Source organism: Salvelinus fontinalis, unplaced genomic scaffold (assembly GCF_029448725.1).
Source record: "Salvelinus fontinalis isolate EN_2023a unplaced genomic scaffold, ASM2944872v1 scaffold_0238, whole genome shotgun sequence".
NCBI lineage: Eukaryota > Metazoa > Chordata > Actinopteri > Salmoniformes > Salmonidae > Salvelinus > Salvelinus fontinalis.
This window is the reverse complement of record NW_026600447.1, coordinates 101,797-118,350: the sequence shown is the minus strand read 5'-3', so window position 1 is coordinate 118,350 and position 16,554 is coordinate 101,797.

Genomic DNA, 16,554 nt, shown 5'->3' with positions numbered 1-16,554 from the left:
GAGAGACTACAGGAAGACAGGGAGGGTGTTGATCCATCTGATTGGAGAGACTACAGGAAGATTGGGAGGGTGTTGATCCATCTGATTGGAGAGACTACAGGAAGATAGGGAGGGTGATGATCCATCTGATTGGAGAGACTACAGAAAGATAGGGAGGGTGTTGATCCATCTGGAGAGACTACAGAAAGACAGGGAGGGTGTTGATCCATCTGGAGAGACTACAGGAAGACAGAGAGGGTGATGATCCATCTGATTGGAGAGACTACAGGAAGATAGGGAGGGTGTTGATCCATCTGTAGAGACTACAGGAAGACAGGGAGGGTGATGATCCATCTGGAGAGACTACAGGAAGATAGGGAGGGTGTTGATCCATCTGATTGGAGAGACTACAGGAAGATAGGGAGGGTGTTGGTCCATCTGGAGAGACTACAGGAAGACAGGGAGGGTGTTGATCCATCTGATTGGAGAGACTACAGGAAGACAGGGAGGGTGTTGATCCATCTGGAGAGACTACAGGAAGACAGGGAGGGTGATGATCCATCTGATTGGAGAGACTACAGGAAGACAGGGAGGGTGTTGATCCATCTGGAGAGACTACAGGAAGACAGGGAGGGTGATGATCCATCTGATTGGAGAGACTACAGGAAGAAAGGGAGGGTGATGATCCATCTGGAGAGACTACAGGAAGACAGGGGGGGTGATGATCCATCTGATTGGAGAGACTACAGGAAGACAGGGAGGGTGTTGATCCATCTGATTGGAGAGACTACTGGAAGACAGGGAGGGTGTTGATCCATCTGATTGGAGAGACTACAGAAAGACAGAGAGGGTGATGATCCATCTGATTGGAGAGACTACAGGAAGATAGGGAGGGTGATGATCCATCTGATTGGAGAGACTACAGGAAGACAGGGAGGGTGTTGATCCATCTGATTGGAGAGACTACAGAAAGACAGGGAGGGTGATGATCCATCTGGAGAGACTACAGAAAGACAGGGAGGGTGATGATCCATCTGATTGGAGAGACTACAGGAAGACAGGGAGGGTGTTGATCCATCTGATTGGAGAGACTACAGAAAGATAGGGGGGGTGATGATCCATCTGGAGAGACTACAGGAAGATAGGGAGGGTGATGATCCATCTGGAGAGACTGCAGAAAGATAGGGAGGGTGATGATCCATCTGGAGAGACTACAGAAAGATAGGGAGGGTGATGATCCTTCTGGAGAGACTACAGAAAGATAGGGAGGGTGATGATCCATCTGGAGAGACTACAGAAAGATAGGGAGGGTGATGATCCATCTGGAGAGACTACAGAAAGACAGAGAGGGTGATGATCCATCTGATTGGAGAGACTACAGAAAGACAGGGAGGGTGTTGATCCATCTGATTGGAGAGACTACAGGAAGACAGGGAGGGTGTTGATCCATCTGATTGGAGAGACTACAGGAAGACAGGGAGGGTGATGATCCATCTGGAGAGACTACAGGAAGACAGGGAGGTGATGATCCATCTGATTGGAGAGACTACAGAAAGATAGGGAGGGTGATGATCCATCTGGAGAGACTACAGAAAGACAGAGAGGGTGATGATCAATCTGGAGAGACTACAGAAAGATATGGAGGGTGATGATCCATCTGGAGAGACTACAGAAAGATAGGGAGGGTGATGATCCATCTGGAGAGACTACAGAAAGATAGGGAGGGTGATGATCCATCTGGAGAGACTACAGAAAGATAGGGAGGGTGATGATCCATCTGATTGGAGAGACTACAGGAAGACAGGGAGGGTGTTGATCCATCTGATTGGAGAGACTACAGGAAGACAGGGAGGGTGTTGATCCATCTGATTGGAGAGACTACAGAAAGACAGAGAGGGTGATGATCCATCTGATTGGAGAGACTACAGGAAGATAGGGAGGGTGATGATCCATCTGATTGGAGAGACTACAGCAAGACAGGGAGGGTGTTGATCCATCTGATTGGAGAGACTACAGAAAGATAGGGAGGGTGATGATCCATCTGGAGAGACTACAGAAAGACAGGGAGGGTGATGATCCATCTGATTGGAGAGACTACAGGAAGACAGGGAGGGTGTTGATCCATCTGATTGGAGAGACTACAGAAAGATAGGGAGGGTGATGATCCATCTGGAGAGACTACAGGAAGATAGGGAGGGTGATGATCCATCTGGAGAGACTACAGAAAGATAGGGAGGGTGATGATCCATCTGGAGAGACTACAGAAAGATAGGGAGGGTGATGATCCTTCTGGAGAGACTACAGAAAGATAGGGAGGGTGATGATCCATCTGGAGAGACTACAGAAAGATAGGGAGGGTGATGATCCATCTGGAGAGACTACAGAAAGACAGAGAGGGTGATGATCCATCTGATTGGAGAGACTACAGAAAGACAGGGAGGGTGTTGATCCATCTGATTGGAGAGACTACAGGAAGACAGGGAGGGTGTTGATCCATCTGATTGGAGAGACTACAGGAAGACAGGGAGGGTGATGATCCATCTGGAGAGACTACAGGAAGACAGGGAGGTGATGATCCATCTGATTGGAGAGACTACAGAAAGATAGGGAGGGTGATGATCCATCTGGAGAGACTACAGAAAGATAGGGAGGGTGATGATCCATCTGATTGGAGAGACTACAGAAAGATAAGGAGGGTGATGATCCATCTGGAGAGACTACAGAAAGACAGGGAGGGTGTTGATCCATCTGATTGGAGAGACTACAGGAAGACAGGGAGGGTGATGATCCATCTGATTGGAGAGACTACAGGAAGACAGGGAGGGTGTTGATCCATCTGATTGGAGAGACTACAGGAAGATTGGGAGGGTGTTGATCCATCTGATTGGAGAGACTACAGGAAGATAGGGAGGGTGATGATCCATCTGATTGGAGAGACTACAGAAAGATAGGGAGGGTGTTGATCCATCTGGAGAGACTACAGAAAGACAGGGAGGGTGTTGATCCATCTGGAGAGACTACAGGAAGACAGAGAGGGTGATGATCCATCTGATTGGAGAGACTACAGGAAGATAGGGAGGGTGTTGATCCATCTGTAGAGACTACAGGAAGACAGGGAGGGTGATGATCCATCTGGAGAGACTACAGGAAGATAGGGAGGGTGTTGATCCATCTGATTGGAGAGACTACAGGAAGATAGGGAGGGTGTTGGTCCATCTGGAGAGACTACAGGAAGACAGGGAGGGTGTTGATCCATCTGATTGGAGAGACTACAGGAAGACAGGGAGGGTGTTGATCCATCTGGAGAGACTACAGGAAGACAGGGAGGGTGATGATCCATCTGATTGGAGAGACTACAGGAAGACAGGGAGGGTGTTGATCCATCTGGAGAGACTACAGGAAGACAGGGAGGGTGATGATCCATCTGATTGGAGAGACTACAGGAAGAAAGGGAGGGTGATGATCCATCTGGAGAGACTACAGGAAGACAGGGGGGGTGATGATCCATCTGATTGGAGAGACTACAGGAAGACAGGGAGGGTGTTGATCCATCTGATTGGAGAGACTACTGGAAGACAGGGAGGGTGTTGATCCATCTGATTGGAGAGACTACAGAAAGACAGAGAGGGTGATGATCCATCTGATTGGAGAGACTACAGGAAGATAGGGAGGGTGATGATCCATCTGATTGGAGAGACTACAGGAAGACAGGGAGGGTGTTGATCCATCTGATTGGAGAGACTACAGAAAGACAGGGAGGGTGATGATCCATCTGGAGAGACTACAGAAAGACAGGGAGGGTGATGATCCATCTGATTGGAGAGACTACAGGAAGACAGGGAGGGTGTTGATCCATCTGATTGGAGAGACTACAGAAAGATAGGGGGGGTGATGATCCATCTGGAGAGACTACAGGAAGATAGGGAGGGTGATGATCCATCTGGAGAGACTGCAGAAAGATAGGGAGGGTGATGATCCATCTGGAGAGACTACAGAAAGATAGGGAGGGTGATGATCCTTCTGGAGAGACTACAGAAAGATAGGGAGGGTGATGATCCATCTGGAGAGACTACAGAAAGATAGGGAGGGTGATGATCCATCTGGAGAGACTACAGAAAGACAGAGAGGGTGATGATCCATCTGATTGGAGAGACTACAGAAAGACAGGGAGGGTGTTGATCCATCTGATTGGAGAGACTACAGGAAGACAGGGAGGGTGTTGATCCATCTGATTGGAGAGACTACAGGAAGACAGGGAGGGTGATGATCCATCTGGAGAGACTACAGGAAGACAGGGAGGTGATGATCCATCTGATTGGAGAGACTACAGAAAGATAGGGAGGGTGATGATCCATCTGGAGAGACTACAGAAAGATAGGGAGGGTGATGATCCATCTGATTGGAGAGACTACAGAAAGATAAGGAGGGTGATGATCCATCTGGAGAGACTACAGAAAGACAGGGAGGGTGTTGATCCATCTGATTGGAGAGACTACAGGAAGACAGGGAGGGTGATGATCCATCTGATTGGAGAGACTACAGGAAGACAGGGAGGGTGTTGATCCATCTGATTGGAGAGACTACAGGAAGATTGGGAGGGTGTTGATCCATCTGATTGGAGAGACTACAGGAAGATAGGGAGGGTGATGATCCATCTGATTGGAGAGACTACAGAAAGATAGGGAGGGTGTTGATCCATCTGGAGAGACTACAGAAAGACAGGGAGGGTGTTGATCCATCTGGAGAGACTACAGGAAGACAGAGAGGGTGATGATCCATCTGATTGGAGAGACTACAGGAAGATAGGGAGGGTGTTGATCCATCTGGAGAGACTACAGGAAGACAGGGAGGGTGATGATCCATCTGGAGAGACTACAGGAAGATAGGGAGGGTGTTGATCCATCTGATTGGAGAGACTACAGGAAGATAGGGAGGGTGTTGATCCATCTGGAGAGACTACAGGAAGATAGGGAGGGTGTTGATCCATCTGATTGGAGAGACTACAGGAAGACAGGGAGGGTGTTGATCCATCTGGAGAGACTACAGGAAGACAGGGAGGGTGATGATCCATCTGATTGGAGAGACTACAGGAAGACAGGGAGGGTGTTGATCCATCTGGAGAGACTACAGGAAGACAGGGAGGGTGATGATCCATCTGATTGGAGAGACTACAGGAAGACAGGGAGGGTGATGATCCATCTGGAGAGACTACAGGAAGACAGGGAGGGTGATGATCCATCTGATTGGAGAGACTACAGGAAGACAGGGAGGGTGTTGATCCATCTGATTGGAGAGACTACAGGAAGACAGGGAGGGTGATGATCCATCTGATTGGAGAGACTACAGAAAGACAGGGAGGGTGATGATCCATCTGATTGGAGAGAATACAGGAAGACAGAGAGGGTGTTGATCCATCTGGAGAGACTACAGGAAGACAGGGAGGGTGATGATCCATCTGATTGGAGAGACTACAGGAAGACAGAGAGGGTGATGATCCATCTGGAGAGACTACAGGAAGACAGGGAGGGTGATGATCCATCTGGAGAGACTACAGAAAGACAGGGAGGGTGATGATCCATCTGGAGAGACTACAGAAAGACAGAGAGGGTGTTGATCCATCTGATTGGAGAGACTACAGGAAGACAGAGAGGGTGTTGATCCATCTGGAGAGACTACAGGAAGACAGGGAGGGTGATGATCCATCTGATTGGAGAGACTACAGGAAGACAGAGAGGGTGATGATCCATCTGGAGAGACTACAGGAAGACAGTGAGGGTGATGATCCATCTGATTGGAGAGACTACAGAAAGACAGGGAGGGTGATGATCCATCTGATTGGAGAGACTACAGGAAGACAGGAAGGGGGTTGATCCATCTGATTGGAGAGACTACAGGAAGACAGGGAGGGTGATGATCCATCTGGAGAGACTACAAGAAGACAGAGAGGGTGTTGATCCATCTGATTGGAGAGACTACAGGAAGACAGAGGGTGTTGATCCATCTGATTGGAGAGACGACAGAAAGATAGGGAGGGTGTTGATCCATCTGATTGGAGAGACTACAGGAAGATAGGGAGGGTGATGATCCATCTGATTGGAGAGACTACAGGAAGACAGAGAGGGTGTTGATCCATCTGATTGGAGAGACTACAGAAAGATAGGGAGGGTGATGATCCATCTGGAGAGACTACAGAAAGATAGGGAGGGTGATGATCCATCTGGACAGACTACAGAAAGATATGGAGGGTGATGATCCATCTGGAGAGACTACAGAAAGATAGGGAGGGTGATGATCCATCTGGAGAGACTACAGAAAGATAGGGAGGGTGATGATCCATCTGGAGAGACTATAGAAAGATATGGAGGGTGATGATCCATCTGGAGAGACTACAGAAAGATAGGGAGGGTGATGATCCATCTGGAGAGACTACAGAAAGATAGGGAGGGTGATGATCCATCTGGAGAGACTACAGAAAGATAGGGAGGGTGATGATCCATCTGATTGGAGAGACTACAGAAAGATAGGTAGGGTGATGATCCATCTGGAGAGACTACAGGAAGATAGGGAGGGTGATGATCCATCTGGAGAGACTACAGAAAGATAGGGAGGGTGATGATCCATCTGGAGAGACTACAGAAAGATAGGGAGGGTGATGATCCATCTGGAGAGACTACAGAAAGATAGGGAGGGTGATGATCCATCTGGAGAGACTACAGAAAGATAGGGAGGGTGATGATCCATCTGGAGAGACTACAGAAAGACAGAGAGGGTGTTGATCCATCTGATTGGAGAGACTACAGGAAGACAGGGAGGGTGTTGATCCATCTGATTGGAGAGACTACAGGAAGACAGGGAGGGTGATGATCCATCTGATTGGAGAGACTACAGGAAGACAGAGAGGGTGATGATCCATCTGATTGGAGAGACTACAGGAAGACAGGGAGGGTGTTGATCCATCTGATTGGAGAGACTACAGAAAGATAGGGAGGGTGATGATCCATCTGGAGAGACTACAGAAAGATAGGGAGGGTGATGATCCATCTGATTGGAGAGACTACAGAAAGATAAGGAGGGTGATGATCCATCTGGAGAGACTACAGAAAGACAGGGAGGGTGTTGATCCATCTGATTGGAGAGACTACAGGAAGACAGGGAGGGTGATGATCCATCTGATTGGAGAGACTACAGGAAGACAGGGAGGGTGTTGATCCATCTGATTGGAGAGACTACAGGAAGATTGGGAGGGTGTTGATCCATCTGATTGGAGAGACTACAGGAAGATAGGGAGGGTGATGATCCATCTGATTGGAGAGACTACAGAAAGATAGGGAGGGTGTTGATCCATCTGGAGAGACTACAGAAAGACAGGGAGGGTGTTGATCCATCTGGAGAGACTACAGGAAGACAGAGAGGGTGATGATCCATCTGATTGGAGAGACTACAGGAAGATAGGGAGGGTGTTGATCCATCTGGAGAGACTACAGGAAGACAGGGAGGGTGATGATCCATCTGGAGAGACTACAGGAAGATAGGGAGGGTGTTGATCCATCTGATTGGAGAGACTACAGGAAGATAGGGAGGGTGTTGATCCATCTGGAGAGACTACAGGAAGATAGGGAGGGTGTTGATCCATCTGATTGGAGAGACTACAGGAAGACAGGGAGGGTGTTGATCCATCTGGAGAGACTACAGGAAGACAGGGAGGGTGATGATCCATCTGATTGGAGAGACTACAGGAAGACAGGGAGGGTGTTGATCCATCTGGAGAGACTACAGGAAGACAGGGAGGGTGATGATCCATCTGATTGGAGAGACTACAGGAAGACAGGGAGGGTGATGATCCATCTGGAGAGACTACAGGAAGACAGGGAGGGTGATGATCCATCTGATTGGAGAGACTACAGGAAGACAGGGAGGGTGTTGATCCATCTGATTGGAGAGACTACAGGAAGACAGGGAGGGTGATGATCCATCTGATTGGAGAGACTACAGAAAGACAGGGAGGGTGATGATCCATCTGATTGGAGAGAATACAGGAAGACAGAGAGGGTGTTGATCCATCTGGAGAGACTACAGGAAGACAGGGAGGGTGATGATCCATCTGATTGGAGAGACTACAGGAAGACAGAGAGGGTGATGATCCATCTGGAGAGACTACAGGAAGACAGGGAGGGTGATGATCCATCTGGAGAGACTACAGAAAGACAGGGAGGGTGATGATCCATCTGGAGAGACTACAGAAAGACAGAGAGGGTGTTGATCCATCTGATTGGAGAGACTACAGGAAGACAGAGAGGGTGTTGATCCATCTGGAGAGACTACAGGAAGACAGGGAGGGTGATGATCCATCTGATTGGAGAGACTACAGGAAGACAGAGAGGGTGATGATCCATCTGGAGAGACTACAGGAAGACAGTGAGGGTGATGATCCATCTGATTGGAGAGACTACAGAAAGACAGGGAGGGTGATGATCCATCTGATTGGAGAGACTACAGGAAGACAGGAAGGGGGTTGATCCATCTGATTGGAGAGACTACAGGAAGACAGGGAGGGTGATGATCCATCTGGAGAGACTACAGGAAGACAGAGAGGGTGTTGATCCATCTGATTGGAGAGACTACAGGAAGACAGAGGGTGTTGATCCATCTGATTGGAGAGACGACAGAAAGATAGGGAGGGTGTTGATCCATCTGATTGGAGAGACTACAGGAAGATAGGGAGGGTGATGATCCATCTGATTGGAGAGACTACAGGAAGACAGAGAGGGTGTTGATCCATCTGATTGGAGAGACTACAGAAAGATAGGGAGGGTGATGATCCATCTGGAGAGACTACAGAAAGATAGGGAGGGTGATGATCCATCTGGACAGACTACAGAAAGATATGGAGGGTGATGATCCATCTGGAGAGACTACAGAAAGATAGGGAGGGTGATGATCCATCTGGAGAGACTACAGAAAGATAGGGAGGGTGATGATCCATCTGGAGAGACTATAGAAAGATATGGAGGGTGATGATCCATCTGGAGAGACTACAGAAAGATAGGGAGGGTGATGATCCATCTGGAGAGACTACAGAAAGATAGGGAGGGTGATGATCCATCTGGAGAGACTACAGAAAGATAGGGAGGGTGATGATCCATCTGATTGGAGAGACTACAGAAAGATAGGGAGGGTGATGATCCATCTGGAGAGACTACAGGAAGATAGGGAGGGTGATGATCCATCTGGAGAGACTACAGAAAGATAGGGAGGGTGATGATCCATCTGGAGAGACTACAGAAAGATAGGGAGGGTGATGATCCATCTGGAGAGACTACAGAAAGATAGGGAGGGTGATGATCCATCTGGAGAGACTACAGAAAGATAGGGAGGGTGATGATCCATCTGGAGAGACTACAGAAAGACAGAGAGGGTGTTGATCCATCTGATTGGAGAGACTACAGGAAGACAGGGAGGGTGTTGATCCATCTGATTGGAGAGACTACAGGAAGACAGGGAGGGTGATGATCCATCTGATTGGAGAGACTACAGGAAGACAGAGAGGGTGATGATCCATCTGATTGGAGAGACTACAGAAAGACAGGGAGGGTGATGATCCATCTGGAGAGACTACAGGAAGATAGGGAGGGTGTTGATCCATCTGATTGGAGAGACTACAGGAAGACAGGGAGGGTGTTGATCCATCTGATTGGAGAGACTACAGAAAGATAGGGAGGGTGATGATCCATCTGGAGAGACTACAGGAAGACAGGGAGGGTGATGATCCATCTGATTGGAGAGACTACAGAAAGACAGGGAGGGTGTTGATCCATCTGGAGAGACTACAGGAAGGCAGGGAGGGTGATGATCCATCTGGAGAGACTACAGAAAGATAGGGAGGGTGATGATCCATCTGGAGAGACTACAGAAAGATATGAAGGGTGATGATCCATCTGGAGAGACTACAGAAAGATAGGGAGGGTGATGATCCATCTGGAGAGACTACAGAAAGATATGGAGGGTGATGATCCATCTGGAGAGACTACAGAAAGATAGGGAGGGTGATGATCCATCTGGAGAGACTACAGAAAGATAGGGAGGGTGATGATCCATCTGGAGAGACTACAGAAAGATAGGGAGGGTGATGATCCATCTGATTGGAGAGACTACAGGAAGACAGGGAGGGTGTTGATCCATCTGATTGGAGAGACTACAGGAAGACAGGGAGGGTGTTGATCCATCTGATTGGAGAGACTACAGAAAGATAGGGAGGGTGATGATCCATCTGGAGAGACTACAGAAAGATATGGAGGGTGATGATCCATCTGGAGAGACTACAGAAAGATAGGGAGGGTGATGATCCATCTGGAGAGACTACAGAAAGATATGGAGGGTGATGATCCCTCTGGAGAGACTACAGAAAGATAGGGAGGGTGATGATCCATCTGGAGAGACTACAGAAAGATAGGGAGGGTGATGATCCATCTGGAGAGACTACAGAAAGATAGGGAGGGTGATGATCCATCTGATTGGAGAGACTAAAGAAAGATAGGGAGGGTGATGATCCATCTGGAGAGACTACAGGAAGATAGGGAGGGTGATGATCCATCTGGAGAGACTACAGAAAGACAGAGAGTGTGATGATCCATCTGATTGGAGAGACTACAGAAAGATAGGGAGGGTGATGATCCATCTGATTGGAGAGACTACAGAAAGATAGGGAGGGTGATGATCCATCTGGAGAGACTACAGAAAGACAGAGAGGGTGTTGATCCATCTGATTGGAGAGACAACAGGAAGACAGGGAGGGTGTTGATCCATCTGATTGGAGAGACTACAGGAAGACAGGGAGGGTGATGATCCATCTGATTGGAGAGACTACAGGAAGACAGAGAGGGTGATGATCCATCTGATTGGAGAGACTACAGAAAGACAGGGAGGGTGATGATCCATCTGGAGAGACTACAGGAAGATAGGGAGGGTGTTGATCCATCTGATTGGAGAGACTACAGGAAGACAGGGAGGGTGTTGATCCATCTGATTGGAGAGACTACAGAAAGATAGGGAGGGTGATGATCCATCTGGAGACACTACAGGAAGACAGGGAGGGTGATGATCCATCTGATTGGAGAGACTACAGAAAGACAGGGAGGGTGTTGATCCATCTGATTGGAGAGACTACAGGAAGACAGAGAGGGTGATGATCCATCTGGAGAGACTACAGGAAGACAGGGAGGGTGATGATCCATCTGGAGAGACTACAGAAAGATAGGGAGGGTGATGATCCATCTGGAGAGACTACAGACAGATATGGAGGGTGATGATCCATCTGGAGAGACTACAGAAAGATAGGGAGGGTGATGATCCATCTGGAGAGACTACAGAAAGATATGGAGGGTGATGATCCATCTGGAGAGACTACAGAAAGATAGGGAGGGTGATGATCCATCTGGAGAGACTACAGAAAGATAGGGAGGGTGATGATCCATCTGGAGAGACTACAGAAAGATAGGGAGGGTGATGATCCATCTAATTGGAGAGACTACAGGAAGACAGGGAGGGTGTTGATCCATCTGATTGGAGAGACTACAGGAAGACAGGGAGGGTGTTGATCCATCTGATTGGAGAGACTACAGAAAGACAGGGAGGGCGATGATCCATCTGATTGGAGAGACTACAGGAAGACAGGGAGGGTGTTGATCCATCTGATTGGAGAGACTACAGAAAGATAGGGAGGGTGATGATCCATCTGGAGAGACTACAGGAAGATAGGGAGGGTGATGATCCATCTGGAGAGACTACAGAAAGACAGAGAGGGTGATGATCCATCTGGAGAGACTACAGAAAGATAGGGAGGGTGATGATCCATCAGGAGAGATTACAGAAAGATACGGAGGGTGATGATCCATCTGGAGAGACTACAGAAAGATAGGGAGGGTGATGATCCATCTGGAGAGACTACAGAAAGACAGAGAGGGTGATGATCCATCTGATTGGAGAGACTACAGAAAGATAGGGAGGGTGATGATCCATCTGATTGGAGAGACTACAGAAAGACAGAGAGGGTGATGATCCATCTGATTGGAGAGACTACAGAAAGATAGGGAGGGTGTTGATCCATCTGATTGGAGAGACTACAGGAAGACAGGGAGGGTGTTGATCCATCTGATTGGGGAGACTACAGGAAGACAGGGAGGGTGATGATCCATCTGGAGACACTACAGGAAGACAGGGAGGGTGATGATCCATCTGATTGGAGAGACTACAGAAAGATAGGGAGGGTGATGATCCATCTGGAGAGACTACAGAAAGATAGGGAGGGTGATGATCCATCTGATTGGAGAGACTACAGAAAGATAGGGAGGGTGATGATCCATCTGGAGAGACTACAGAAAGACAGGGAGGGTGTTGATCCATCTGATTGGAGAGACTACAGGAAGACAGGGAGGGTGATGATCCATCTGATTGGAGAGACTACAGAAAGACAGGGAGGGTGATGATCCATCTGATTGGAGAGACTACAGGAAGACAGAGAGGGTGATTATCCATCTGATTGGAGAGACTACAGAAAGATAGGGAGGGTGTTGATCCATCTGGAGAGACTACAGGAAGATAGGGAGGGTGATGATCCATCTGATTGGAGAGACTACAGAAAGATAGGGAGGGTGTTTATCCATCTGGAGAGACTACAGAAAGACAGGGAGGGTGTTGATCCATCTGGAGAGACTACAGGAAGACAGAGAGGGTGATGATCCATCTGATTGGAGAGACTACAGGAAGATAGGGAGGGTGTTGATCCATCTGGAGAGACTACAGGAAGACAGGGAGGGTGATGATCCATCTGGAGAGACTACAGGAAGATAGGGAGGGTGTTGATCCATCTGATTGGAGAGACTACAGGAAGATAGGGAGGGTGTTGATCCATCTGGAGAGACTACAGGAAGATAGGGAGGGTGTTGATCCATCTGATTGGAGAGACTACAGGAAGACAGGGAGGGTGTTGATCCATCTGGAGAGACTACAGGAAGACAGGGAGTGTGATGATCCATCTGATTGGAGAGACTACAGGAAGACAGGGAGGGTGTTGATCCATCTGGAGAGACTACAGGAAGACAGGGAGGGTGATGATCCATCTGATTGGAGAGACTACAGGAAGACAGGGAGGGTGATGATCCATCTGGAGAGACTACAGGAAGACAGGGAGGGTGATGATCCATCTGATTGGAGAGACTACAGAAAGACAGGGAGGGTGTTGATCCATCTGATTGGAGAGACTACAGGAAGACAGGGAGGGTGATGATCCATCTGATTGGAGAGACTACAGAAAGACAGAGAGGGTGATGATCCATCTGGAGAGACTATAGAAAGACAGAGAGGGTGTTGATCCATCTGATTGGAGAGACTACAGGAAGACAGAGAGGGTGCTGATCCATCTGGAGAGACTACAGGAAGACAGGGAGGGTGATGATCCATCTGATTGGAGAGACTACAGGAAGACAGAGAGGGTGATGATCCATCTGGAGAGACTACAGGAAGACAGGGAGGGTGATGATCCATCTGATTGGAGAGACTACAGAAAGACAGGGAGGGTGATGATCCATCTGATTGGAGAGACTACAGGAAGACAGGGAGGGTGTTGATCCATCTGATTGGAGAGACTACAGGAAGACAGGGAGGGTGATGATCCATCTGGAGAGACTACAGGAAGACAGAGAGGGTGTTGATCCATCTGATTGGAGAGACTACAGAAAGATAGGGAGGGTGATGATCCATCTGGAGAGACTACAGAAAGATAGGGAGGGTGTTGATCCATCTGATTGGAGAGACTACAGGAAGATAGGGAGGGTGATGATCCATCTGATTGGAGAGACTACAGGAAGACAGAGAGGGTGTTGATCCATCTGATTGGAGAGACTACAGAAAGATAGGGAGGGTGATGATCCATCTGGAGAGACTACAGAAAGATAGGGAGGGTGATGATCCATCTGGAGAGACTACAGAAAGATAGGGAGGGTGATGATCCATCTGGAGAGACTACAGAAAGATATGGAGGGTGATGATCCATCTGGAGAGACTACAGAAAGATAGGGAGGGTGATGATCCATCTGGAGAGACCACAGAAAGACAGGGAGGGTGATGATCCATCTGGAGAGACTACAGAAAGATAGGGAGGGTGATGATCCATCTGATTGGAGAGACTACAGGAAGACAGAGAGGGTGATGATCCATCTGGAGAGACTACAGGAAGACAGGGAGGGTGATGATCCATCTGATTGGAGAGACTACAGAAAGACAGGGAGGGTGATGATCCATCTGATTGGAGAGACTACAGGAAGACAGGGAGGGTGTTGATCCATCTGATTGGAGAGACTACAGGAAGACAGGGAGGGTGATGATCCATCTGGAGAGACTACAGGAAGACAGAGAGGGTGTTGATCCATCTGATTGGAGAGACTACAGAAAGATAGGGAGGGTGATGATCCATCTGGAGAGACTACAGAAAGATAGGGAGGGTGTTGATCCATCTGATTGGAGAGACTACAGGAAGATAGGGAGGGTGATGATCCATCTGATTGGAGAGACTACAGGAAGACAGAGAGGGTGTTGATCCATCTGATTGGAGAGACTACAGAAAGATAGGGAGGGTGATGATCCATCTGGAGAGACTACAGAAAGATAGGGAGGGTGATGATCCATCTGGAGAGACTACAGAAAGATAGGGAGGGTGATGATCCATCTGGAGAGACTACAGAAAGATATGGAGGGTGATGATCCATCTGGAGAGACTACAGAAAGATAGGGAGGGTGATGATCCATCTGGAGAGACCACAGAAAGACAGGGAGGGTGATGATCCATCTGGAGAGACTACAGAAAGATAGGGAGGGTGATGATCCATCTGGAGAGACTACAGAAAGATAGGGAGGGTGATGATCCATCTGGAGAGACTACAGGAAGACAGAGAGGGTGTTGATCCATCTGATTGGAGAGACTACAGGAAGACAGGGAGGGTGTTGATCCATCTGATTGGAGAGACTACAGGAAGACAGGGAGGGTGATGATCCATCTGATTGGAGAGACTACAGAAAGATAGGGAGGGTGTTGATCCATCTGATTGGAGAGACTACAGAAAGATAGGGAGGGTGATGATCCATCTGGAGTGACTACAGGAAGACAGGGAGGGTGATGATCCATCTGATTGGAGAGACTACAGAAAGACAGGGAGGGTGATGATCCATCTGATTGGAGAGACTACAGGAAGACAGGGAGGGTGATGATCCATCTGATTGGAGAGACTACAGGAAGATAGGGAGGGTGTTGATCCATCTGATTGGAGAGACTACAGGAAGACAGGGAGGGTGATGATCCATCTGGAGAGACTACAGGAAGACAGGGAGGGTGATGATCCATCTGATTGGAGAGACTACAGAAAGATAGGGAGGGTGATGATCCATCTGGAGAGACTACAGAAAGATAGGGAGGGTGATGATCCATCTGATTGGAGAGACTACAGAAAGATAGGGAGGGTGATGATCCATCTGGAGAGACTACAGGAAGACAAGGAGGGTGATGTTCCATCTGATTGGAGAGACTACAGAAAGACAGGGAGGGTGTTGATCCATCTGGAGAGACTACAGGAAGACAGGGAGGGTGATGATCCATCTGGAGAGACTACAGGAAGACAGAGAGGGTGATGATCCATCTGATTGGAGAGACTACAGGAAGACAGAGAGGGTGATGATCCATCTGATTGGAGAGACTACAGGAAGACAGAGAGGGTGATGATCCATCTGATTGGAGAGACTACAGGAAGATAAGGAGGGTGATGATCCATCTGATTGGTTTAAGAGACGTCTGGATACTGTGTATATCAGGATGTTGTGGCCATTTACACAGATGGTTCAAAAGATCCAAGGACAGGATGTACTGGGTCAGCATTTGTAGTGCAGGAATGTGGGGTGGAAGTCAGGAAACGTATTACAGATCATCTGGCTGTGTATACAGCGGAGATGATGGCCATAGTGTTGGCCTTGCAGTGGGTGGAGGAAGTCAAGCCAGAAAGAGTAGTTATTTGCTCTGAGTCATGTGCAGTGCTAAGAGAGTCTCCAGTCCTTCGTATCACGTAGCAGACAAGACCTGCTTTATGAGGTGCTACAAACCCATGGCAGGATTAGACAGATGGGTATCCAGATAATATTTACATGGGTCCCAGCTCATGTGGGCGTGGAGGGGAACGAGGGAGTTGATATACTGGCTAAATAAGCACTAAGTAGTGGGGATGTGGATGTACTTGATAAACAAGTACTAAGTAGAGGGGATGTTGATGTACTGGCTAAACAAGCACTTAGTAGTGGGGATGTTGATGTGGTAATTTCAATGAGCAAGGCAGAGGTAAAAAAAAAAAAAAACATGATATGGATGGACAGTGATGGCGGAGAAATGACAGGAGCAGTGGAATAGAGATAATAAAGGCAGGCATTTATTTCATGTACAGAGGAAAGTTGGGGAGGGGAGAACGACAGGAAGGGACAGAAGAGAGAAGGCTATATTTACAAGATTAAGGGTGGGACACAGCCAGTTGAATAAGACCTTAC